The sequence below is a fragment of the Muntiacus reevesi genome, chromosome 8 (genome assembly GCF_963930625.1).
Source record: "Muntiacus reevesi chromosome 8, mMunRee1.1, whole genome shotgun sequence".
NCBI classification, from domain to species: Eukaryota; Metazoa; Chordata; class Mammalia; order Artiodactyla; family Cervidae; genus Muntiacus; species Muntiacus reevesi.
Genome location: NC_089256.1, coordinates 19811011 through 19836963, shown reverse-complemented (window position 1 = coordinate 19836963; position 25953 = coordinate 19811011). Strand labels below are relative to the sequence as shown.

At 42.0% G+C, this 25953-nt stretch overlaps 1 protein-coding gene across 1 annotated transcript in view; it reads right to left on the bottom strand.

Annotated features, from left to right (window-relative positions):
• The window catches only part of PCP4 (Purkinje cell protein 4), a 64391-nt gene that overhangs the window by 35907 nt on the left and 2531 nt on the right, over positions 1 to 25953 (bottom strand). The window lies entirely within an intron of this gene.

Here is a 25953-nt window from a genome sequence, read left to right as displayed (position 1 = left end):
AAGGTTAGTACCTTGCAGGAATAGTCATCATTATGTAACTCTCTGATGGGATCCTGGAAAGAGAAACAGGCACTGACCAAGGAGAAAATCAATATAGGTGACTCCTATCAAGGATCAGAATGAACTTAAAATTTATATTTGAGTCCAAGACTTCAGCTTAAAGCAATATTTAAAAAAATTATTAGTTCCTATTATTGTCCAATGTTGTCATGAGAAATTCCCAGGCCCTTGGCCAACCCTTGATTAACAGAAGCTGGATCATCTGGAAAAATCTTGCTTGCATGTTCTGATTAGTGTAAATAAATATGGCAAATGAATGATAGAGACTTATGTGAACAAATTTAACCATCCCTGTGTATGCTTACTACCTGGTGCAGATGATAACTCCAGAGAGAGGAGAAGTCAAGCCTTCCATTTATTACAAATCCCACCACACACATGCCACACACAAACACACACACACACCCATGTGCACACAGACTCCATCTCAGTCAATGAGAAGTGCAAATGCCCACCCGGGTCAGGAGAGTACTCTGCTTCATTCCAAGAAGAAAAACCACTCTTTCTGGCAGGAAGTGGAAGGAAAGCCTAGATAAATATGGGTTCCTTCTTCTTATTTAATTTAAAGCATTTTTTCAGAATCCAGACCTGCCCATGATCCCATGGAAGAAGAAGGTTGTGGTACTGGCCAAACATCCACTGATCTTCAATAAATTTCTCCCATTTCGTTCTCTGTATCATAGCATTTTTATCTGACGCACTCAACTTGTAACACATCATCATCTCGATTTAAACCAAATTACACATTTCTTAAATACAGTAGATTTGTAAGTGAAAATGCCACTTTATTCTTGCCTGTGTTTACTCAGTTTCATTTTTTCTTAAACAGAAAGCTGGTAAATTTGCTGCACAGGAAGGAAATTTGGTCACCATTGTGAAGGATCAAAAATGACACAGTAGCCAGTTAGGGGTTGAACCTCTCCAAGGTTTAAACCCTCCATTCTCCCCCCACACAGTTCATAGAAGCCTCAGAAGACATGGCAAATTCCACAGAATAAAAGGACAGGGTTTTAGAGCTGAATAAAGCAAATTCAATGGCATACAAGTGCAAAAGAGGTGCACATCCAGCTCCATTATCTTTAAATACTTTAAACACTGACACCTTTCAAATGTCCTGAATACTTCATTCCATAAAAGATCACCTCTAAGAAACCTGAAGGAAACCAAAATGAAATGTGCACTGGGGAAGAAAAGGGGTTCGTTTTCTAAGAATTTCTAAGATAGGAGTTTTGTGTCAGGTCTTATTCGATGGAGGCAAAATGAAGCTGATAGATGTCATAAGGAGATTGTGTCTCGCATCAGAGAATGATCCCTACAAAAAAGAACTAGTCATCCAAAACATCTTGTTTCAGAATTCTTTCAGACCTGGCGACATTTTTAAGATAAGGCTGAGAACAGTGAGGGGAGCGGTCAAGAGGGCTCTTGTTCCCGTTCCAGGGGTCTCCAGGGCCATCACCTGTGATTGTTTTATCACTAGGGGGGGAGCTGAAACTCCCCTGAACCAAGTATCTGGAGGGGGCCTGAGTCAGGCTGGGGCTCGGGGTGCTGAGGCCAGACAAGCTCCAAGTGGTCCTGGGCGTTACAGGCTCAGTGAATTATGACAGCATCCTTAACCAGGCAGATACCACCATGGTCCTCATCAGCATCACTCTACATACTGTATCCCCAGCACAGAGGACTTGCTCAAGGTCACACAACTGGGAAGTGGCAGAGCCTGAGCTCCAACCCAGAGGCTCTGGCTCTTTAGTTGACCTTTGAACCACTGAGCCTGCATATCCCCTAGTATCCTTCTGAGCCCACCCCACCTCCACCCAACACACCAGCAGGCGGGGACATATGTATGCCTCTGGCTGATTCATGTTGATGTATGGCAGAAGCCAACAAAACACTATAGTGCAATTATCCTCCAATTAAAACTAAATGATTTTTTAAAAAGGAGCCTAAATGAAGAATAAGTGTATATAGTTCCTTCTTACAATTCAACATAATACTAAGTACTCATAAAAAGGCAGGACTGGTTTTCAAAAGTATGATTCTTAAAGTGATTTTCCCTGTCAGTCCCCTGACACCAAGGGCTACAGGGAGATGACAAGGAACATGTCTTAGCTTGGCTTCCAGAAAGCAAAGTGCAAGGCAAGAGCTGTTTGTGCTATAATTTAATTGGGGAGGGAGGTTCCAGGAATGAGTGGGGAGGACAGGTAGTCCTCCTTGCAGACAGCCATGCAAGGAAACGGCATCTGGTAGGCACTGCCAGGGGCACCCACACCTCGAGCTGCGCCCTCCAGCGATGCGCGAACTCTGTTCAAGGACAGACTCCCAAGATCTATCAGTTCCCATCTCTCACTGGCCCAAGAATGCACTATAGGGCTTAATTCCCAATGGTTCTAATCTGGGCCATGCCTCCAACATGGTGTCTGCCCAAGGAAAAGGAGGACACCCCTGGGAAGGAGATGGAGACACAAGGCATGGGCAGGAGGTGACATACCATCACTTAAACCTGCCTGAAGCCTGCAGAGCCCACGCTGGCTGCCCACCCACAGGGCCCTCCCTGGTGGGACCTGAAGTGACACAGGAGAGGTGTCTGACTCAGCACATCAACTTGGCTGGTGGGTCTTCTCAACCAAGTTGCAAGCTCACAGACAGTCCTTTCATATTGGAAACTTCACTAGTGAAACAAGTCACATCAATTTTCTGGTAAATAACTAGCACTGGAGCCACTTCTTCCTGTATTTTGAGTTCAGAGTGTGTGCAGTCACTTTTTGCTATATCTAAGGGTTGAGACTCGTTGGAAAAGACTCTGATGCTGGGAAAGATTAAGGGCAGGAGGAAAAGGGGGCGACAGAGGATGAGATGGTTAGAAGGCATTATCAATTCAATGGACATGAATCTGAGCAAGCTCCGGGAGATAGTGAAGGAGAGCGTGCTGCAGTCCATGGGGTTGCAAAGAGTCAGACACAATTAAGTGACTGAACAACAGGGGCCATGCACACATCAGTAAGACCCATCTCAACAGCATTGGTTGGAAGAGAAAGTGTGCTGTCATCCTAACACCACCAACAGACTGAAGCCCAATCCTACTGCATGACCATCACAAGCCCCCACGTCCTCTGTTCTTCCTTGTGAGATCTATCACAAAACCTTTGTGTTCTTTGAGTATTTATCAAGTCACTGGCTAAGGAGAGTGAAGTGTTCACCTGCCTTGGGCACAGAATTTAAGATGGCATCAAGAAACTCGTTAATCAGAACAAACACTGCCTGGAATCATGTTTGTGTGGAATCTGAAGGAGAAAAAAAAGTCAAGGTGATAGGAGCAGAGAGTGAAATGGTGGTTTCCAGGAGCTGGGGTGGGGGAAAGGGGAGAAGCTGGTAAAAGGGTACAGACTTAGTTATGAGCAAGGTTAGAAGATCAAATGTGTTACATGGTGACTATGGTTAATAACACTCTACTGTAAAGTTGCAATTTGCTAAGAGAATGAAACTTAAGAGTTCTCAGCAAAAAAAAAAAAAAAAGAAAAGAAAGGTAAAAATTTTAGGTGCTGGGTGTTGAAATTAAACCGATAATGGGACTCCTTTCACAGTGTACAGGTATGTCAAATTTTCCCGTTGTACACTTAAATCATGTTACAATTTTATTTGTCAAGTATACACCAAAAAGGGCTTCCCAGGTACTCCGTGGTAAAGAATCTGCCTGCCAGTGCAGGAGATGTGGGTTTGATATCTGGGTCTGAAAGATCACCTAGAGAAGGAAATGGCAACTCACTCCAGGATCCTTGCCTGGAGAATCCTGTGGACAGAGGAGCCTGGCAGGCTATAGTCCATGGGGTCACAAAGGGTCAGACATGACCTAGCAACTAAACAACATACTTTAACAAAACTGGAAAAAAGGCGAATATTAATGCAATATTTTAGAAAATCAAAACTACTGCAAGAAGTCATGATAAACAAAATACACACATTTTGCACAAAGATGAGACAGATGGGAACCACTGACATTTCCTTTTGCCACACTCTTGCGTGGCTCTCCCAGGTGCTGGCCATGTTTCCCTAAAGCAAATAAAACACTCAGGAAGTTGAGTAATTTCATGGATTTATACAATTATTCTAATATGGTCTTTGAAACTTTTCTTCTACAGCTCTCTCAAGGGCCAAGACTGTGGGGTATGATTCATGCTGTCATTTTTCAAGTTTTTATTCTATGATTTCTAGAATACTGCAGTGGAGGGTCTCGCCTTTCATATTTTGCTTTTGATACCCATAAAATCAGTCATGCCAATCATATGTTGTATAGGACCCAGAATCACTAAAACCTGCTTCCTCAATAAAGCAGACCCAGAACCCTGGAAAGATTATGTCTGCTTGGAAAATCCATTCAGCCAGTATGTATTGCTTTCATCTTTAGGATAAAACACAAGTTCCCATGAAAAGACATTTGCTTTTCATTTCAGAAGGCTGGAGAGAATGAAATGTGAAATGAATTCCAGAGGGGCACAAATGACAGTTCAAGAATATTTTCTGAATCTGCACCCACTAAGTGGATAAACCTGTCTTCAAAAACTTGGCTTGTTCCTTAATTTGATGAGCTATGACTCCAATATTTTGGCCACCTGATATGAAGAGCCAACTCATTAGAAAAGACCCTGATGATGGGAAAGATTGAAAGCAGGAGGAGAAGGGGATGACAGAGAATGAGATAACTGGATGGCATCACCTACTCAATAGACATGAGTTTGAGCAAGGTCTGGGAGATGGTGAAGGACAGGGAAGCCTGGCGTGCTGTAGTCCATGGGGTCACAAAGAGTCAGACACAACTGAGCAACTGAACAACAAAAGACTCAACTAGAGGGTGACTAATTTCAAAGACCCCTTAGGGTTGGGGAACAAACTGCCTTCTGCAGCAGTAAGGGTCCCAGGGCATCCCCAGGGTCTCCAGGGTTCCCAGAGTCCTCCAGCTCTCCTTCCCTTCTTCCATCTCCCAAAGCACCTCACCCATTGTGCCACAAAATTCTGGAAAGAGCTGCATGCATGAATTTGCTTTGGCAACACTGGAGAAAAGACCACCACCCTCATGGCACCAGATCCAAGGGGGACAAAGGACAGAAGGACCCGTAGAAGTCTTTGGCTCCTGAAGGCATTTCTTCTCATCCTCCTTATCAAGCCATCAGTGTAGGAGAGGATGTGAGTGAGCTCCTCACAGCCCTGGGGTCAGCTTGTCCATGCTGCTGCATTAGGAAAATTCCTGTAAGAGGACTTTGGTCTCACCCAAGTTAAGAAATAAAAGATTTCATGCAGAAGGAAGATGGTACCACACAGAAGCTCAGATCCACAATAAGAAAATAAGAAGCTCCAGAGAGTTTCCAAAGAAAGCTAAATTAACACTTCCTAATTGCTCTAAAAATAACTTCCTAAAGAAAGAACCCGCTGAAATTTTGTTAAAGGGCTGGGTAGTAAATATTTTAGAGTCACAGGCCAAGTGGTCTCTGCTGCAAATACTCAAGTCTGCAGTTGTAATGTGGAAGTAGCCATAGACAATATGCAAACACCAGCTGTTTTCCAATAAAACATTATTTACAGAAAAAAAAAAATTAGGTATATTCAGCACTGTGCAAAACTATTAGCAGTGAAGTCATGGATTCAGAGCCAGACAGAGGCTGTGAGCAACTCAGGGGATGACTGGCTCCTGGACTCACAATTTACTCCTCTTTCCTTGGGCCAGGCAGTGGGCCAGGCCCTAAGGGTCCCCAGGAGAGGGGGGATATGCTCTGAGCTTGGCTGGTCACAGCCAGGAGGGAGAGATACTAAACCAACCATCTCAGATGGTGGGGAAGATAGGACCCAAGATGACCAAGTTCAGCGCCATGGGTTAGGGTCCCCCAGCTCACACTGGAGTGAGTAGGGGGTCAAGGACAATTCCACATTTTGAGAGGGAGAATGAGTCACAGTGACCCCACAAGCTGGGCAGAGCTGGGGAAACGCCTTACCAAGTTCCCTCCTGAGAAGGAAAGACGGTGACCTCCGGCTCCTGCTGTCACATTAAGGACCTGCCATGCAGCAAGTCCGCTCCCCCATCCACCCATCAGTGACAACGTCTTCCAAAAGAGACATTACTTGGCATTATCAAGTGGATGGTATCACTGTCTCAAGGGAAAGGAAAGTATGTGTTTCAAGGCATTTTTTAACATTTTCCCCTCTGTCCCCAATGTCTGACTTCTGTTGGACTTTGTCTGAAGCTCTAGTACTTGACCATCTGATGAAAAGAGGTGACTCATTGGATAAGACCCTGATGCTGGGAAAGATTGAGGGTAGGAGGAAAAGTGGGTAACAGTGAATGAGATGGTTGGATGGCATCACCGACTCAATGGACATGAGTTTGAGCAAACTCTGGGAGATGGTGAAGGACAGGGAAACCTGATGTGCTGCAGTCTGTGGGGCCTCCAAGAGTCAGACACAACTGAGTGACTAAGCAACAATAACCAAGAAGTTACAGAGATTTGGCAAAAGAATGAAAGAAGCATCCACCCCACCCCCTGAGTTGCTTAGAAGCCCTTGTCAGCAAGTGCTCCTTCACACATTCTATCCCCTGGTAATGACTTTGCTCTGAAGTTGTTTTTTCTCCAAGACTCTGTCTTCCTTTTGTGTGGCTGCATCCTGATATTCAGATTGCTAGTGGCTCACGGGTTCTGGCGCCCCTTAAATGCTAGCATTGTGACAAGAAGATCCTCAAATGGGTCATAAATAAGGGGGAAAATGACAATCTGTGTGTTTGGGGGCTAGAAGACTCTCAGGGAGCATGAAGGCTCAGATAATTGCAATATTCTTTGCAGAATCGACAACCTGCACACAGAAGAGAGGGCAAAATGGAGAAAGGGCCCCAGAGTTCTCATTCCATCCTTCGAAGATGTCTTTTGATGACCATGTTTATAAAGAATGAAACAGAAGTGTTTCTATGGTATTATGTTTAACTTTTTATTGATGAAAGATTGTGAGTCTTTTAGATGAAATATCAGATTTTAAATGGACAGTGATGGGGAAACATGGAGATCACACAGTGAAGTAAGATTAACAGCTGGGTTGGCCAGCACAGGTAGCTGATGTGTGCTCGGGGCCACCACCATCATGAAATCAGTGGTTTCTCAGTGACATGAAAGGCACACCATGAAAGGCCGCTTCTAAAGCAAAGGCCCCGAATTTGTCTGAAGAGCAGAAGAGACCCTCCTACCAACATTGTGTGATCAGAACAGAATTGATGTAATTTCTTAGGACTGCTCATTTTAAAATCATCTATGATTCTCCTGGTAGTACTCCAAACACTGAACATTTAAAAAATCCACCAATTTAATCCCTAAAGGTCAGAAGAGAACTTCAACTGGAAGGATTTCAAAGAAAGTCAAAAAGTTGATTAAAAAGAAAATGATGGGATCTTCATGACAAAGGCATTAACCTTTATAATTCTTCCTAATTCTTCTGCCTTCTGATACTACATTCAGCTCGGAGCATTTTTATCCTGACCTTTATGTTAATAGAAGCAATTAGCATGGCTCTGGTGAGACAGGCCATCTATCCCTCATTTTCAGGGATTGGCAGTTTGTTTTATTGAAATTCACTTTATACTTTATCCTAGAGCTATATATTTTAAATGAGTATTTTCTACCCTTAAAAACTTTCTCCATGCCCATTTTCTTTTTCAGTAATACTATTTTCTACTTATATAAGTGAGATAGGGCCATAACGAAAATCTTAGAAAATAAATACACAAGGAAGAAAGCAAAACACTTGCAACCCAACTGTTTGGAGTTAATCTATGTTAACTATCCTATCACCCTCAGAAGTTCTTTTTTAGGATAGTCTAAACCTCAGTTATAAGATTATAAACATGTCAAGGCTCACCAACTATACAACTAAAAAGGATAATTTTTACTGTATATAAAATATACCTTAATAAAATTGATTTTTAAAAAAGAAAGAAAAGAGTGTCCTGTTTTCAGGCTGACCAGGCTCTGCAAGCCTTTCACTTAGCAGCTGTGTGACCCTGTACATGACACGGGACATCTCTGAGCCTCAATTTCTGCTTCTATAAGCCAAAGATGATAATACACACACATCATCAAGTTGTGAGAATTCAATGAGATTAAAGCATTCACACTGCCTGGAGGAGAACCCTAAAAAAAGTCAGCCTGCAAAGTAATGCAAAAGAGGCTTGGAAAGACAATTGATTCTTTGTCCCCATTGTATTTTTCTTGCAGCGACCCAAGGAGCTCAGCAAAACTTGAGGAAGGAGGAAGCTCAGTAAAACTTGAGGAAGGAGGAAGCCCAGCCTTCGTGTGCAGCCAGATGAACCCTGAAAAAAGGGATTCCCTTGGCTTTTTCTGCACCTGTTCAGTTTCCTCTTCATGGAGAATTCAAATAAATATGACTAAATTAAGCGTGTATTTCACATGTCTATGTGAGAATCCAAAGACAGAATATTGGTATTTATGATCTTTTTTTTCCATAAATTATGCAGCCTTCATCTGCTAGTCGTTAGATTGTGAATTTCAGTTGAATCTTCCTCTGCTTCTGCTGTGCATGTGTTTGTGTGTTTGGTATAAATCACTGCTTTTATTTTTTTCTAGAAAGAGAAGATGCAAGAAGAGAGTAGATATGATCAAATAAGGAAGGTGGACGGAAGCCCCTTTGACACGTGTGCCTCTTACCTGATCAGCAGACTCTCCCTGAGTCTGAGGTTGAATAAAAGGACATGTGGGTCGACTCAACCTGACTCAGCCGCCTTTGGAAACCCCACAGGTATGCAGGATGCTAGAACGGGGCTCCGGGACCCTTCAGACAGCTCTCTCTCCATAATTCACTCTGTCCGGGTGTCCTGACTTATTTTAAGTCCAGGACTTATTTGTCCTGTGTTTAACTAACTTCACAGACTCTTGCCTGGACACTTGGTAAGAAAGGCAAAGCTTAGTGTCCAGGCATTGACTTCTCATGAGGAAGCACCGATGCTGATTCAGCCCCATCCACTACTCCGCGTGCCTCTCTGAGAGTGGCTGTCCTGGGCTTTAAGAGCTAGAGTCTTTCTTTTCTGGTAATAAAGAAGCAGCCAGGTTTTTTTTTCCCCCCCAACTCAACTAAAACAAATATAGTTTCAGAACATGGTATACACGACTGAGGTTGTGTACTTTGGGAAGAGAGGGCAAGGCTTTGTCCTAAATCAGCTATCATGGCTCAAGAAATGAACTGAATCCTAGCCCACTTCAGTGAGTTTGGATGAATATTTGAGGACCTATAGTAAGGAAATCTGGGCCTTCTTAGGTGGTGCTTGTGGTAAAGAACCTGCCTGCCGATGCAGGAGATGTTAGAGATGAAGGTTTGATCCCTGGTTCAGGAAGATTCCCTGGAGGAGGGCATGACAATCCACTCCAGTACTCCTGCCTGGAGAATCCCATGGACAGAGGAGCCTGGTAGTCTACGGTCCATAGGGTCTCAAAGAGTCAGACATGACTGAAGAGATTTAGTACAGCACAGTAAGAAAATCTAGGAAGCAGGCAAAAATAGAGTAAACAATATAATTACAAATAATAAATTTTTACATATGCATGTGTGAGTATATATTGCTGGTGCTGTTTAATAGCTTCAGTCATGTCTGATTCTTTGCAACCCTGTGGACTATAACTCACCAGGCTACTCTGTCCATGGGATTCTCTGGGCAAGAATACTGGAATGGGTTGCCATTTCCTCCTCTAGGGGATCTTCCCAATCCCACTTCTCTTGCAATAGCAGGCAAATTCTTTACCACTGAGCCACCAGGGAAGTCTGTGAGTATATATACATAGATATAAAATACAAATAAGAGAATGAACAAAAAAAAGTGAATCAAGAGAGATCAGAAAATGGTAGAAAAGTTATACTATATATAAAATAGATAACCAGTAAGAACTGACTATATAGTACAGCAAACTCTGTATTTTGTAATAACCTAGAAGGGAAAAGAATCTGAAAAAGACATATATAACTGAATCACTTTGTTGCATACCTGAAACTAATATAACATTGTAAATCAATTATGCTTCAATACAAAATGAATACATACAATGACTAAAAGAAAAAAAGCTATATAAACCATTGGATCAGCTGCCCTCTGGAAAGCTGAAAATTCTAGCTCACTCTCCATTTAAAACACCGCCCCCACCATCCAGCAGCACCAACCAACTCAGTCTAACGCCTCCACTTCCTTCACATCTGATATTGCTGCAAATTTTATTTTCAAGTCCCTCAGAAATCCAGAACAACTTAATTTGCTGGAAAACTAGCCCAGATGTAACTGAGTTGAAGGTTGCCTTCCAGGGAGGGGGCTGTTACAAAAGAAGGAAACTGATGCTGCCAATTGATGCTTTTGAAATGGGCTGTTGGAAAAGACTCTTGAGAGTCCCTTGGACTGCAAGGCGATCCAAACAGTCCATCCTAAAGGAGGTCAGTCCTGGGTGTTCATTGGAAGGACTGATGTTGAAGCTGAAACTCCAATTCTTTGGTCACATGATGTGAAGAGCTGACTCATTGAAAAAGACCCTGATACTGGGAAAGATTGAGGGCAGGAGGAGAAGGGGTTGACAGAGGATGAGATGACTGGATTGCATCATCGACTTGATGGACATGGGTTTGGGTGGACTCCGGGAGTTGATAATGGACAGGGAGACCTGGTGTGCTTCAGTTCATGAGGTCGCGAAAAAGTTGGACGTGACTGAGCGACTGAACTGAACTGAACTGATGCTGCCAAACTGTTTCATGCCTGCACATACCAACCCTAGATCCTACTATGGTGAGAACTTTTATTTCCCAAGTGCAAACACCATCCTTTAATTGACCCTTGACACATCTGTCCTCTGTATCCCCTGACATCACACAAGAAAGGAGAGAAGGGTGAGGACAGAGGGCTTAAGCGTAGGAAAAGTCTCTGAACAAAATAGGCAGCTAGGAGTATTGATCAGAGTCAACAACCGCACTCAGTAAAGATATTTGGAATCCTAATTGAGGGAATTTTCCACACTGAGGTTATAGCTTAGCATTTATATGATCTTTTAAAAATGTATGCTTTCCAAGTGTTTTGAACCAGCTTTATGACTCCATCCTCAGAACGGTCCTGTGGGGTCAGCCAGCATCACTGATTTCTTGTTCAAGCGTGTCCTTGAGTGGGCTTCTTCTGAACTGGCCTGAAAACTCCATCTGATTCCTGGGTAAGACCCGCAAGCCACCTGCTTCCACGGTCAGGCGTGGGCCATTCCTAAAGCACTGCTTGGATGGAGAGAAATTATATGTAAAAGGCTCCAGGCATGACAGAGGACTATTGGAATTACATTTTATCACTCTGTCTCTCAGTTTGGTTTGGTTTGATTTTTTTTGCTAAAAAGCAGTCAGGCAGCCCCCATGTCCGCACGTCCCTGCCCCCACATTACGGGGCTAGCCTTGTGGCCAAACAACTCAGCCAGGGTCCCTCCCGTAGCAGGGCCCGCACTGGTGTCATACTCTCAAAACTCTTCACCACCTTCAACATGGAACACCACATTTCTACTTTTCACTGTCCCCCAAATTGTGTCCATGGTCCTGTCCCCACCGCCCCATCGCAGGCTCACCTGGGCCTCCCATTTCTGAGTTTCGGTCACCTTGAAAGAGGTTAATGGCAGAAGTGGATGGGAGCAAGTGATGACAGGGCTGTGGCTTGTTTTTAAAAATGAAAGTGTTAGTCATTCAGTCATCTCCCGCTCTTTGTGACCCCATGGACTGTAGCCGGCCAGGCTCTTCTGTCCATGGAATTCTCCAGGCAAGAATACTGGAGCGCTGTTGCTGTTGCTAAGTCACTTCAGTCGTGTCTGACTCTGTGCGACCCCATAGACGTCAACCCACCAGGCTCCCCCGTCCCTGGGATTCTCCAGGCAAGAACACTGGAGTGGGTTGCCATTTCCTTCTCCAATGCATGAAAGTAAAAAGTGAAAGTGAAGTTGCTCAGTTGTGTCCGACTCTTAGCGACCCCATGGACTGCAGCCAACCAGGCTACTCCGTCCTTGGGATTTTCCAGGCAGGAGTACTGGAGTGGGTGCCGTTAGATTTTTTCATTTCTGATGGGGATCTGCTCGACTCCTCTGCTCTCATCCTGTCTCCTGGTCGTAACACTGAAGGGACACAGGAGCAGAGTGGGGTCCCCTCAGGGGGCTGCTCACAATCCGACAGCTACATTACACTGCATTCATTTTTTTTTCAGGTGAGAACCCCAACTCTTCATCCAAAATTCAACTGTGAGGGCGCTCTCAAATGTAGATCAGCCAAATCTGGTTCTCAGCAAGAATGCAGCAGAAAAAGGATGACATGGAAATTCACAAAATAGTGCCCCCAAAATTAACCAAATCCTCTTTGAAGCTGGGAAAGATTAAATCTAGATGGAAAAAATAACAGTGAACTTGCAGGAAGGATTTGGTGGCAATACAAATTGACAAATTGCTCTATCTATTTTAAGAGGATATCTCAAAGAAGAAGTAAAATAGCTTTCTGAAGTATAGAACATTGCCAGAAATAATATTTGCGATGTGCCACTGTATTATCTCGATATTTTGACAAGATTTGTGCATATGTGAAAACTGAGCTATAAATACAGGCATGAGCCATGCCCTGAACAAACTCCAAAGACAAGAAAATAATAATGGTTAAAGTTACTAGGGGGGACTTCCCTGGCGGTCCAGTGGTTAAAACTCCATGCTTCCCCCACAGAGGGCACATGTTCTATCCCTGATTAGGAAACTAAGCCACATCACGTGGCCAAAAAATAAAAGGTCACCAGGAGCTCAGATACAAAGTGTATAATGATATTCTGCCATGCACAAACTCTAATACCCTCACGGAAGGTAGATTACAGGAATGTCTAAATTTACGTGGGCATTTCTAACAATTAGAACACAGAACTTAAAAAAAACACACACACATTAGTCACAATTGCAAAAATCTTACTGACTGTCCTCATGTAATCTGCTTCTAAATTACTGAACAGATTTATTTTCACTTCACACTTTTAAAGGAAGATGCGATAAGTCAATAGAACCTAACTCGTTATTGATAAGGATGGGGAAAATTCCAACATGTTTAAAGCAATTTATATCACTAAGCAGGAGTTAGAAATCAACTACTATCAGCCCTTCATATCCAACAGTTCCAAATCTGGGATTCATCCAACTGCAGGTTTTAAATACTTTTTAAAAATTCCAGAAAGTTCCCAAAAGCAAAACTTCAATTTGCTATATGCCAGCAGCTATTTACTTAGCATTTATATTATAACTATTGACATGGCATTTACATTTTATTAGGTGTCATAAGTAATCTAGAAATAATATAAAGTACATGGGAGGATATGTGTAGCTTATATACAAATATTAAGTCATTTTATATAAGGAACTTTATATAAGGAGAATCTTTGGATTGGTAACCATCTGTGCACAGGGTGGTCCTGGAAATAATCCTCCTTGGATACCTAGGGATAACTGAACAATATCCTAATGGATGTGCATCTATTCATTGGACTTCATGACTGTTCTAACATATATGACTTTTAAGATGAACCATTAGTTAGGCAGTTATTCAACCAATATGTATTGAGCCCCTGCTTTTGTCTTTGGGGAAGTTTTCCTGATCACGTCCTTTTTCCCTTTCCCAGGCCACCACGATGACCTTAACCAATGCTTCCCCGGCACTTGGTTTATACAGTGAGTAGACCTATACTCTGTATGGCCCCTTTCATCCAGTTAACTTTATGTGATCCTATCTCCCCCTCTAGCCTATAAACTCTTTGAGGAGTGGGGTCCGTTCACCCAGCATAATGTCCAACGTATAATGAATTCTTCATCAGTGTGGTTGAATGGTATGTGCTGGGGAGATGAAAGAGTGTAGAAGATACAATATCTGTCTTTTAAAAGTTTATAATCTAGAAGGCAGACAGAAATTTGACAAGATAAGTGGTTACTGACTACAGGCATACCTTGTTTTATTATGCTTTGCTAATATCGTACTTTTTACAAATGGAATGTTGGTGGCAATCTTGCGTAAAGCAAATCTATTGGCATCATTTTTTCCAACAGCATTTGCTCTCTTTGTGTCTCTGTGTCACATTTTGGTAATTCTCACAATGTTTCAAATTTTTTATTACTGCTACTATATTGTCATGGTGATCTGTGATCAGTCATCCTTGATGTGAGTATAGCAAAATGATTACAACTCTCAGAAGGCTCAGTTAATGGTTACCATCTTTTTACCAACACCTTTTTAGTTAAGGTATGCAATTTTTCCTAGTCATAATGCTATTACATACTTAATAGACCACAGTATAGTGTAAACATCACTTTTATATGTACTGGGAAACAAAAATGTTTCTGTGAGTTGCTTTATTGAGATTTTTGCTTTATCACGATGGTCTGGAACTGAACCCAAAATACCTCCAAGGACTGCCTGTATGTGCAGTAGTTTTGACCATAGAAAGGGACTCTGTTCCCTGAACAAATATTTTCTAAGAGTTTTTATAGAGAGTTCAGAGTGGTCTTACACATTCAAACAGAGCTAGGGAGGTAAGGTAAGGAATGAAGGCCACTGGTATAAACTCAAAGTCAGGGAAACTCTGCCAGGTGACGCAGAAGAAAACTTTGTGGGCAGAGACCTCCATGATATTGCACAAGAGTAGCAATACTGACATTTACCAGCTTCGTGTGTGACTGGGGTGGGAGGATTGAGGGGGTTGGAGTGGAAAGTTGAAACTCTACAAGCAAAGTAGAAGCCCCAGTGAAGGAAAGAATGACTTTCTCAAGATTTCTGTGGTTGTTCTTTTTTAACTCAAGACCGGGGTGGGGGGGGGGGAGGGGAAAGGACAATATTATTTTTAATATATTTCATGCCCAAGTCCTAAATGGAACTGGGACAGGTATAAAAGAAACTGGGCTATATCTAGGATATGTCAGAAAATGAGAAATTTAATAGGATAGGAAATGTGTAAGTGAAACCTAGCCTGACTTTTCCTTAAGAAGCTCTGTGATTTTGAATAAAATTAGCCTAGGGGCACTCAGTTCCCTATTTTAAATGACTATTTGGAATGAAATGAATATAGGGCCTCCTTTAATTCTCTGAATTCTAAGCAAGGCCATAGAAATGATCATCTTTCTCTAGGTCCAGAGTCTTTAAGCAAGCTGGTCGCACCTCAGGAAAGGCAGAGCCACCATGTTCAGCCGCACAGGTTGTGCACTGTGCAAATCCAGAGAATGCCATTGGCATGAAGTGTGGTGTGAGTAGCCCCTCCGGGGTTGTAGGGTGCTCAACACTTACAACCATGCATGGTGAAGAGAATTCTAGAATGTCTATTTATATCACTTTAGGATCTAAGCTCAGTAAGAAGGAAATCAGATTTTGTCAAATAACTAATACCTGGATTGATACCAACATCATCATTTGTGTGTGGGAAAGAGTGGGAATCCCACAACTAAGGATTGTTCAGAACTACCTCACCCTCCCCCATCCTGTTTTTTTAATTGAAGTATAGGTTTTTTAATTTTAGTTGGAGGATAATTGCTTTATAATGTTGCATTGGTTTCACCCATTCATCCATCTCACTTCAACTGACTCAAATTTGTTCCTTTTATTGGCTGAGTGATATATATATATATACACACACACACACACACACCACATCTTCTTTATCCATTCATTTGTCTGTGGACATCTAGGTTGCTTCTATTTCCTGGCTACTGTAAATTGTGTTGCAATGAATATCGGGGTACGTAAATTGAAGAGTGAAAGTGAAAGTTGCACAGTTGTGTCTGACTGTTTGTGACTCCAAGGACTATACAGTCCATGGAATTCTCCAGGCCAGAATACTGAAGTGGGTAGCCTTTCCCTTCTCCAGGGGATCTTCCCAACCCAGGGATCAAACCCACGTCTCCCTCATTGCAGGGATATTCTTTACCAGCTGAGCCACAAGGGAAGCCCAAATTGAAGTATAGTTGATTTACAATGTTATGTTAGTTTCATGTGTACAACAATGATTCAGACATAAGTTGCTTCAGACAGGTTTGACTCTTTGCAACCCTATGGACTGTAGCCTGCCAGGCTCCTCTGTTCATGGGATCCTCCAAGCAAGAGTACTGGAGTGGCAAGAGTACTGGAGAGGAGCAGGTTCTTTACCACTACTATATATATTACATGTGTGTGTGGGGCGGGGATCGGTGGGTGTGGGGGGGGGTGTCTGTTATATTGCTTCAGAATCTCTCCATTATTATGAGATATTGAATGTGGTTCCCTGTGCTATACAATGGGACCTTGTTGTTTACCTCTTTTATATATAGTAGTGTGTGTCTGTTAATCCTAAGCTCCTAATTTATCACTCTCACTCCACTTTCCCCTCTGGTAACCATGAGTTTGCTTTCGACAACACCCTTGCTCTTGAATTGCTCTCTGAATATCACTATGTGCTGCAGTGCAGCTCCTTGTGCTCTGGTAAGAGGATTTATATTTATACAGTTTATCTTTAACCAACCTAACCTCCCCATAGTGGGTAAGTGTCTTTAAAAATTCCTGCATAGTCACCATACAACATAGAGGAACCTGAGGACATGATGATATGTAAAACAAGCCTGTCACAAAAAAACATTGTATAATTACACTTCTACGTGGTGCTTTAAGTAGTCAAATTCACTCAGACAGAAAGCAGAAAGCTGGTTAACAGGGGAGAGAGGAAGGGAAAGGGGGAGATGTTTAAAGGGTAGAATTTCAGTTTTACAAGATGAGAAAGTTGGAGATCTGCTTCACAATAATGTAAATAGACAACACTGCAGAATTATATACTTGAAAACAAGTAAGATGGTAAATTTTATGATATATATTCTCTACCAGAATAAAAAAAATTCCTACATAAAATTTTCACAGATTGAAGATAATATTGATATTGCCAACAAAAGGAAACAGTGGAACTGCTACCTAACCATTCTTCTATCACAATGTCTTCACAAGTGCCAACACGAGCTTAAAAACACAGTCAACAAATTCAACTCAAAAGAAGTGCAGTTAACAACACTATTTGAATTAAAGATTTTTATACTTTCCACCAGCAATTACCTCTCACAAGTATATATGGTACTTGGAAATCCTGATTAGGGTCAATAAAGCCATCCATCATGATTAACAAAATATCTAGTTTATCTCATCATATTCTTGTTCATTTTAAGGTTTATTTTTGTATGTTTTATAGCTGCACTAACTATATGAGCACATAAGCATGCATTCAGTGAAGTGAAAGTCACTCAGTCATGTCCGACTCTTGCGACCCCAAGGACTGTAGCCCACCAGGCTCCTCTGTCCATGGAATTTCTCAGGCAAGAATACTGGATAAATTATTATAAAATAAGTAAGTAACAAATTATTGTGAATGCATGCTCCAACCTTTTTCCTGAGAGAATGCACTGTCAAAATCTTTGAAGCCTACCCTCCTTGAGGATGGATACCCACGGTCACCATGGACACCATTCCATTGCTCTGTCATGGATCCACAGGAGGACTGCAGAGATGGTTTCCCAGAAGTTGATAAGCTTTGAATGTTACTTTAAACACTTGTGGATGGTTATTATTAGAATACCAACAGCTAATGGTGGAAAAGTCAAAGAAATGAAAGACAGGATAGCAATAGTTTCACTAGGGAGAGAACAGAATCACTTCAAAACCAGCTTGAACTGTGACAGGAAGGAGTTCATATAGCATAATGGTTTGAAGTTTTGCTTGTTACATTTCCATCTATAGCTCTTTGAGACATATGAAATAAGAGGATTCTCAAAGAGGACTCAACATGTGCCTCCATCTTGGATGTAGGCAGGTTTGTGTCAACACTTGTCTACTAGTGATGTCTCACCCTCCCAAATGAGGAGACCACCATATTGGTTGTTCTCAGGCTCATAATTTGACCAATTTATGGCCTCAGGGAATCTTTTGCTCCTCAAACATGTATGAGGAAATGTGAAAAAGAAAAGCCTATGTACAATTAGCCATCTTGCCATGCTCAAGCAAATAAAGTGATAATTTCCTAACAACTCATAATTAAGCAGTGCATGCTAAGTCTCTTCAGTCGTATCCAACTCTTTGCAATCCTTTGGACAGTAGCCCACCAGGCTCCTCTGTCCAAAGGATTCTCCAGGCAAGAATACTGGACTGGGTTGCCCACTTCCTTCTCCAGAGGATCTTCCCAACCCAGGGACTGAGCCCATGTTTCTTATGTCTCCTGCACTGGCAGGTGGGTTCCTTACCACTAGTGCCACCTGGGAAGCCCAGGAAAATAGTTTTCCTTGATCAGGAATCAAACCCTGGCCACAGCAGTGGGAGACCCAAATCCTAACCACTAGACCATGAGTGAGCATCAAGGAAACAGTGAATACTACTTAATAAGGAAATGATAGGTCACGAAGCAACAGTTAGAACTGGACATGGAACAACAGACTGGTTCCGAATCGGGAAAGGAGTACATCAAGGCTGTATATTGTCACCCTGCTTACTTAACTTATATGCAGAGTACATCATTAGAAACTCTGGGTTGAATGAAGCACAAGCTGGAACCAAGATTGCTGGGAGAGATATCAATAACCTCAGATATGCAGATGGCATCACCCTTATGGCAGAAAGTGAAGAACTAAAGAGCCTCTTGATGAAAATGAAAGAAGAGTGTGAAAAAGTTGGCCTAAAGCTCAACATTCAGAAAACTAAGATCATGGCATCCGGTCCCATCACTTCATGGCAAATAGATGAAGAAACAGTGGAAACAGTGGCAGACTTTAATTTTGGGGGCTCCCAAATCACTGCAGATGGTGATTGCAGCCATGAAATTAAAAGACACCTGCTCCTTGGAAGAAAAGCTATGACCAACCTAGACAGCATATTAAAAAGCAGAGACATTACTTTGCCAACAAAGGTCTGTCTAGTTAAAGCTATAGCTTTTCCAGTGGTCATATATGGATGTGAGAGTTGGACTATAAAGAAAACTGAGCACAGAAGAATTGATGCTTTTGAACTGTGGTGTTGGAGAAGACTCTTGAGAGTCCTTTGTACTACAAGGAGATCCAACGAGTCCATCCTAAAGGAGATCAGTCCTGAGTGTTCATTGGAAGGACTGATGTTGAAGCAGAAACTCCAGTACTTTGGCCATATGATGCAAACAGCTGACTCATCTGAAAAGATCCTGATGCTGGGAAAGATTGAAAGCAGGAGGAGAAGGGGATTACAGAGGATGAAATGGTTGGATGGCATCACCAACTCAATGGATATGAGTTTGAGTAAACTCCAGGAGTTGATGATGGACAGGGAGGCCTGGTGTGCCACAGTCCATGGGGTCACAAAGAGTCAGACATGACTGAATGACTGAGCTGAACTGATACCTAAGAATCTTAAATTAAAATAAGTGTTATTTATAAATTAGTTTTTAAACATTGGAACTTAGCCATATGGTGTACAGAAAAGTGATTGACTAAAAAAATTTTCAAAAAAGATCTTGAGAATAGGAAAGAACTTATTTCTTTATCTTTACTCCCTGTCTGGCTAAGATCAATGTTAATGAGTAGTCTAGTGTCAATCTCTGGTGTTCTCTTCTCAGGCATTGTATAAAATTAAAATATAATATGAGTTTATGGTTACTGAGAAGACTCTTGAGAGTCTCTTGGATTGCAAGGAAATCAAACCAGTCAATCCTAAAGGAAATCAGTCCTGAATATTCATTGGAAGGACTGATGTTGAAGCTGAAGCTCCAATACTTTGGCCACCTGATGTGAAGAACGGACTCATTGGAAAAGACTCTGATGCTAAGAAAGATTGAAGGCAGGAAAAGGGGATGACAGAAGATGAGATGGTTGGATGGCATCACCAACTCGATGGACATGAATTTGAGCAAGCTCCAGGAGTCACAAAGAGTCAGACAGGACTGAGCAACTGAACTGAACTGAATGGTTACCAAGAGGATAGGGTTGGAGGAAGAGTAAATTGGGAATTTGGGATTGACTTCTATATTTGGGACATACTTCTATATTTAAAATAGATAACCAAAGACAACAGCAAAGTAACTAGCCACTTCATTAGAACTTTGGCCATGGCACAGGTGTAGTATTATGGGGGCAGATGACCATCTCTTTTGCTGAGTCATTCCACAGCAGCTTTGGATTGTACTAGCTGGAAAAGCACGGTCTCTGGTCAACCCAGATACAAACTCACCTGTCAAATCATCATAAACAAGTATTAAAAAAAACTAACATGCAGAAGACATTCCAGGCCATTGGGCGAAAGATTGCGGTATGGATGACTTGACATATTTCAGTCTTGGAAAACCCACCAATGTCCTCAAACTGGAGAGGGAAAACCACTCAGAGAAAAGGACCCCCTGTTCTCCGTTATAGCTCCATTATGGTATGAAAACGGCCCCATTTGAAAGTTCCATCATTTCATACTTTTTGGCTTCTTCCCCTTAGATGTCCTGTAAGGCCATTTCCAATCTGTGGATGATTACCTTCCTGTTTTATGATTCTACCTTGTCTTCCTTTTATTTATAAAGTGGCAGTTTGAGAGTAAAATATAAAATAATGGCATTTAGTGGGTGATTGCTTTTTCCACAGACAATGTTATAAATATGGCCATGCGTTTCCCTTTCAAGAATGAATGAGAAATATTTCAGTGAGATTCTGAAGCATAAATGTAGGGCAATTTGCAAGGCACAAATGACATTCAAGCAGATTGATGCCTGAAATGGGTAACTCACTGTTCATGTAAAACAGCCCTGAAATAGATGCTGGTTTAAGGTCTGGACCTTTGATGGGTGTGGCAAGCTTGTTTGGCTTAAGACACAGAACGATGAGCTATACAACATTCTCGTGTGTGTGCTCATTCATGTCCAACTCTTTGTGACCCCATGGACTGTAGCCCGCAAGGTTCCTCTGTCCGTGGGTTTTTCCAGACTAGAATACTGGAGTGGAGTGCCATTTCCTATCCCAGTGGATCTTCCCAACCCAGGATTGAACCCGCGTCTTTTGCATCTCCTACACTGGCAGGAGGATTCTTTACCACAGTGCCACCTGATACATTCATGTATCCATACCCAAAAGGCACCTATATTAAATCAAATGAACAGTATTTTGCCATTCATTATTTATACCTCACTTCATTCCAAAGACTGGAAGAATGATAAGTAGTTTATGAGTGAGGAATATAGGAAAACGGATGCAGACCCCATAGACTGCACAGTGTCCTGGATTCACAACTCAGCGTTCAGCTTCCAGGAGAGCAAATATGAATTGATGTCTTTTGCATATGAATTGTCCTATATTCCTATTTCAAATATAAAGTACTCTGAAAAATGTAAACACACAACTATAATTAAAATATTTGTTTTAATGAATATTAACATTGGCACTCCATTAACTATTATGGTATGAATATGCAACTATAATTGAACTATTTATTTTATTTAGTATTAACATTGGGGCTTCATTTTTAGTATTAATTATAGTATTTAAATACGCAGCTTGCTTTCTGTATTCTATATTGTGCCTTCAACAATATTCCAGAATTTATGGTTTGGCTATGATTGGGCATATGGAGCTAACTTACTAAAGATCAGTTTGGACTATTTCTTATTCACCCTTAACCCCTAACTGTCAAATTGGTTTTCTATTTCAATACAATGGGCCTTCTTCAAGGTAGAAGTGAGCTCTGCCACCTTGGGCTATCATCGCTTTTGTCTGAATTTCACAGACCTTATCTGCAGCAAAATAGTTTCAATGGAGAAAAGCCCCAAACTGAAGGATATTAGAATTCTCCATTCTTTCGTCAGCTCCCTATTTTCCTTGACATTTTCCAAAATGTCAAGAGTTCTTTCTATTGAGATTCTTCTGGTTTTTTCTCATTTTCTTTGCCAGCCATGAAAGCATTTATTTGACATGTATAACAATGCACCCATTTCCAATTTGAAAGGATTTAAATGGCAAACACAGGTTTCAAACCTGGAGGTAAAGAACAAAAGAGAGAAATTTTTCTCTCCAAATCTACCCAGACCACAAATCTCAACAGTTAGAAAACAGGGTGCTGGTCTGTTAGTTATAATAACTGATAAATCCACATCCCAAAAGCCATTTGATCTGATTTCATCCAGTAACTGAACATCCCCAAGTGCCAAACCAGGATCTGGGTCTATGGATGACAACAGAAAGTTCACAGTCCAGGTAGGATAATTCTAATACATAAAATGCAGCCCATACTAGCTATGGTCTGAATGTTTGTGCCCCACCAAAATTCAAAATGTTGCGATCATAACACCCAAAGGTGATGGCATTAGGAGGTGACTAGGTTGTGAGGTTGGAGCCCTCATGAATGAGATTTTGAGATTTTGTCAGTTTGTTGTTTAGGTGCTAAGCCATGTCTGATTCTTTGCAACCCCATGGACTATAGCCTGACAGGCTCCTCTGTCCGTGGGATTTTCCAGATAAGAATACTGGAATGGGTTGCCATTTCCTTCTCCAGAGGATCGTCCCAACCCAGGGATAGAACCCACATCTTCTGTGTCTCCTGCATTGGCAGGCGGATTCTTTACCTCTAGTGCCACCTGGGAAGCCCAAGGATTTAATAGCCACATTTAAACACCCCTGTATAATAGGGATGCTCTAAGGACCATGGCAACCCACTCCAGTATTCTTGCCTGCATTGCAAGTGGGTTCTTTAACTGCTGAGTCACCTGGGAAGCCCATAAATGGAATTAGTGCCTTTATCAAAAAGACCCCAGAGGACTCCCTTGCCCCTTCCACCAGGTAAGGATACGGTGGGAAATCTGCAACCCAGAAGAGACCCATCACCTGAGGATGCCAACACCCTGATCTCAGGCTACCAGCCTCCATCACTGTGAGCAATAAATTTCTATTTTTTATAAGCCACTCAGTCTGTGGTATTTTATTACAGCAGTCCAGACAGATTAAGATAGTACTTTAACAGCATGATCTTTAATGCACTGTTTTATAAAAATATCAATCAAATACAATATAAACCTGTGCATATGCATCCCCTAAAATCTTTCTATTCCCCACTCTGAAGCTTTTTCTAGAAAGTCATTCTAAATTAATGGAAAGCCCCAAGCTTGGGTTCGTGTTATTCAGATGTTCAAATAGTCCAGTGTGCCCAGTGAACCAAGGACAGAAAGAACCCAAACAAGCTGTGAATGCCTTCCACCTCTGACAACACTTCTGACAGAGTTCTGAGAGCAGAAATTAGAATTTTTAAAAATAATGCAGAGAACGTGTTCATCATAAATTCAAGGCACTTTCCATTACAAAAGCCCATGTTTCCTCTTCATCTTGATCACATTATTCCACTAAACCTCTAATTGTGAGTCATTTATTCAATTTTTCTTTCTAAAAAATATCATACATCTTGTATTCTGTCATTCTTAGAATTCAAGAGAGGAAAACAAGGAGACTTCTTAATCCCACAGCCTCCGTTAATGAAATGCAGGATTGGGGAAATCAATCTTAGAACAATCCATTACCATCATCAGCCCAACAAACACACTTTCTTGCTTCACTGGCCTCTTCCTACTTAGGAAATGTTGAGCCTCAGACCCAAGTTGTAATTGGAGTCTTTCTAGACCTAATGTCCCCAGTTAGAACATCTATCATTCCATGATCTAGCAAAACCATATGCATCTTGCTGGGTCTTCCTGTATCTCAGTTGCAGGGCCATCCCCAAATGAGCTTAAAATTGCCTAAGAGGTTGAATTTTCATTTGGCCTTTTCTTGTTAAGCCTTTGGAGCCAGTTGCAAAATCCACATTTTATGCAGGTATCCCCATATCTGTACTTAGCTGGTCTAAATTATACAGTTCCTTGCAAATCTATTACTCACACATTGGCATCTGTTTCAGCTTACTATTACATCATAGGGAACACACAACTATGCTAATTTTCACTTTAGACCTGTTTCATCTTACTATTTCTCTCTCCAAAGGATTAATTACCCTGAATGCTGGTTAGGTAAACCCTAAGCCAGTGTCATATGCAAATTTTAAACCAATGGCTACCTTTGAAAAATAAAGCCATGTCTCGTCCATCCTCTTTACCCCTGATATAAGTGGCATAGTGTCCCCCTTGCAGTCTCTTTCCAAAACAGTGCTGTTCACTGCTTGCTTCTTGCTTCAGAGATTTAGTGTACCAGGCAAGTAGCTTCTGATTCAGTGCTAAGGATACACTGTGTGTGTCTGTTGCCCAGTCAGGTCCAACTCTTTGTGACCCCAAGAACTGTAGCCTTCCAGGCTCCTCTGTCCATGGAATTTTCCAGGCAAGAATACTGGAGTGGTTTACCATTTCTTTCTCCAGGGGATCTTCCCAACCCAGGGCTCGAACCTGCTTCTTTTACATTTCCTGCATTGACAGGAAGGTTCTTTACCACCAGCGCCACCTGGGATACACATGAGGGTTTAAAGATTTGCCCTTTTAATTCCTCATTGTCTTCAAACCAGGCCTGGACAGTGCAGTCCTTTTTTCGTGGCCAATGTCTGGATGGGAGAAAAGCCCAGAAACCTGGCACCAAATTGCAACATCCCATCAAAGTCGATGCTAGGAAAGAGACCGTGAACAGCAACATGAAAGGGTCAGGAGAACACTTTCCCAAAGGGGTTTCAAGTCTAATTCACAGCTATCAAGAATGTATTATGCAATGGGGAACACCCTACCGCCTCACAAAAAGAACGTGTCATTTTGCAAAGCCACTCTCCAAACATGTGCCGTTATACGTTACATTCTTGCTCCTGGCTCTACTAAATCAGTTCTTTTGAAAAGCAACTTAAAAAGACACCTGCATGAGAAAATGGGACTGACTGTCATCATTGGCGGAACTTATTTCAAATGGTATTATTAGGTCACTAAACAAAGGGAGCCTTTTTCTTCCCCCGTGTGGGAAATCCGGTGGGGAAAGATGAGAAGGCATTTTGTAAACTTCAGCCGTGGTGGTTAGGATTTCTGATCCAGCAAATGTACCTAAGCCTGCATCTTGATCCCTGCTAAGTGATCTTGCAGCTCATCTCGTAGATTGCTCTAGGCACCTCTGACACACTTTAATACCGAAATGCAAATTAGACACCCCCGCCAACCACCTCCACTCTGTCACGTTGCCCTAAATTTGGACTTTACTTGCCTTGCTACACGTGAGCTGCTCTTTTCAATCACACACCATTTCCCCCATAAAGCATTGTCAAAAGGGAAAAAGAAGATGTTGTGTTGTCCTAAAGTCACCCAATTTGAAGCAAGCTGTAGGCTCAATCCCCTCATGAAAGGCTGCAAAAACTCAGAGAGCCCACTCCAGGGAGCATTTAGCCATTGGGTAGCCTCTCCTCCCAGCCCAGCTGTGAACCTCAGAATTTCTAGAGCAGGAGATAAACCTGAACATCTGGAGCAGGAATGAGGTGCCCATCAGACTCAAATAAAACCCAAAGTCATAGGAAAGTCTGAGAAAATCCACTGCTTTGGCTCTCTGGGGTAATTAGTTACATGGGTAAGTAAATGATCATTTGAAATCCACACCCGCCTGAGAGTTATTAAAAGGGGAGCCACATGAAATTCATCTAACTAAAGACAAGCTTGAGAAGGGAGGTGAGATCCAGTCCTCTACCCATAAAGGAGCTTCTGTTCAACTTTATTAAACGTGTTAAGTAGATTTAAGTTTGAGTCAAAGGACCAATTCCCACTCTCCGAAGAGAACACTCCCGAGAAACTGGGAGATGAGCTAGGGAGCTGGTCACGCAGAGGACGGGGCTGCACGTGACCCGAGCAGGGAACCCGCGTGGGAAGGAGGAAGGTGGGGGAGCTGGATTGAGGCAGGTGGCAGCAAAGGG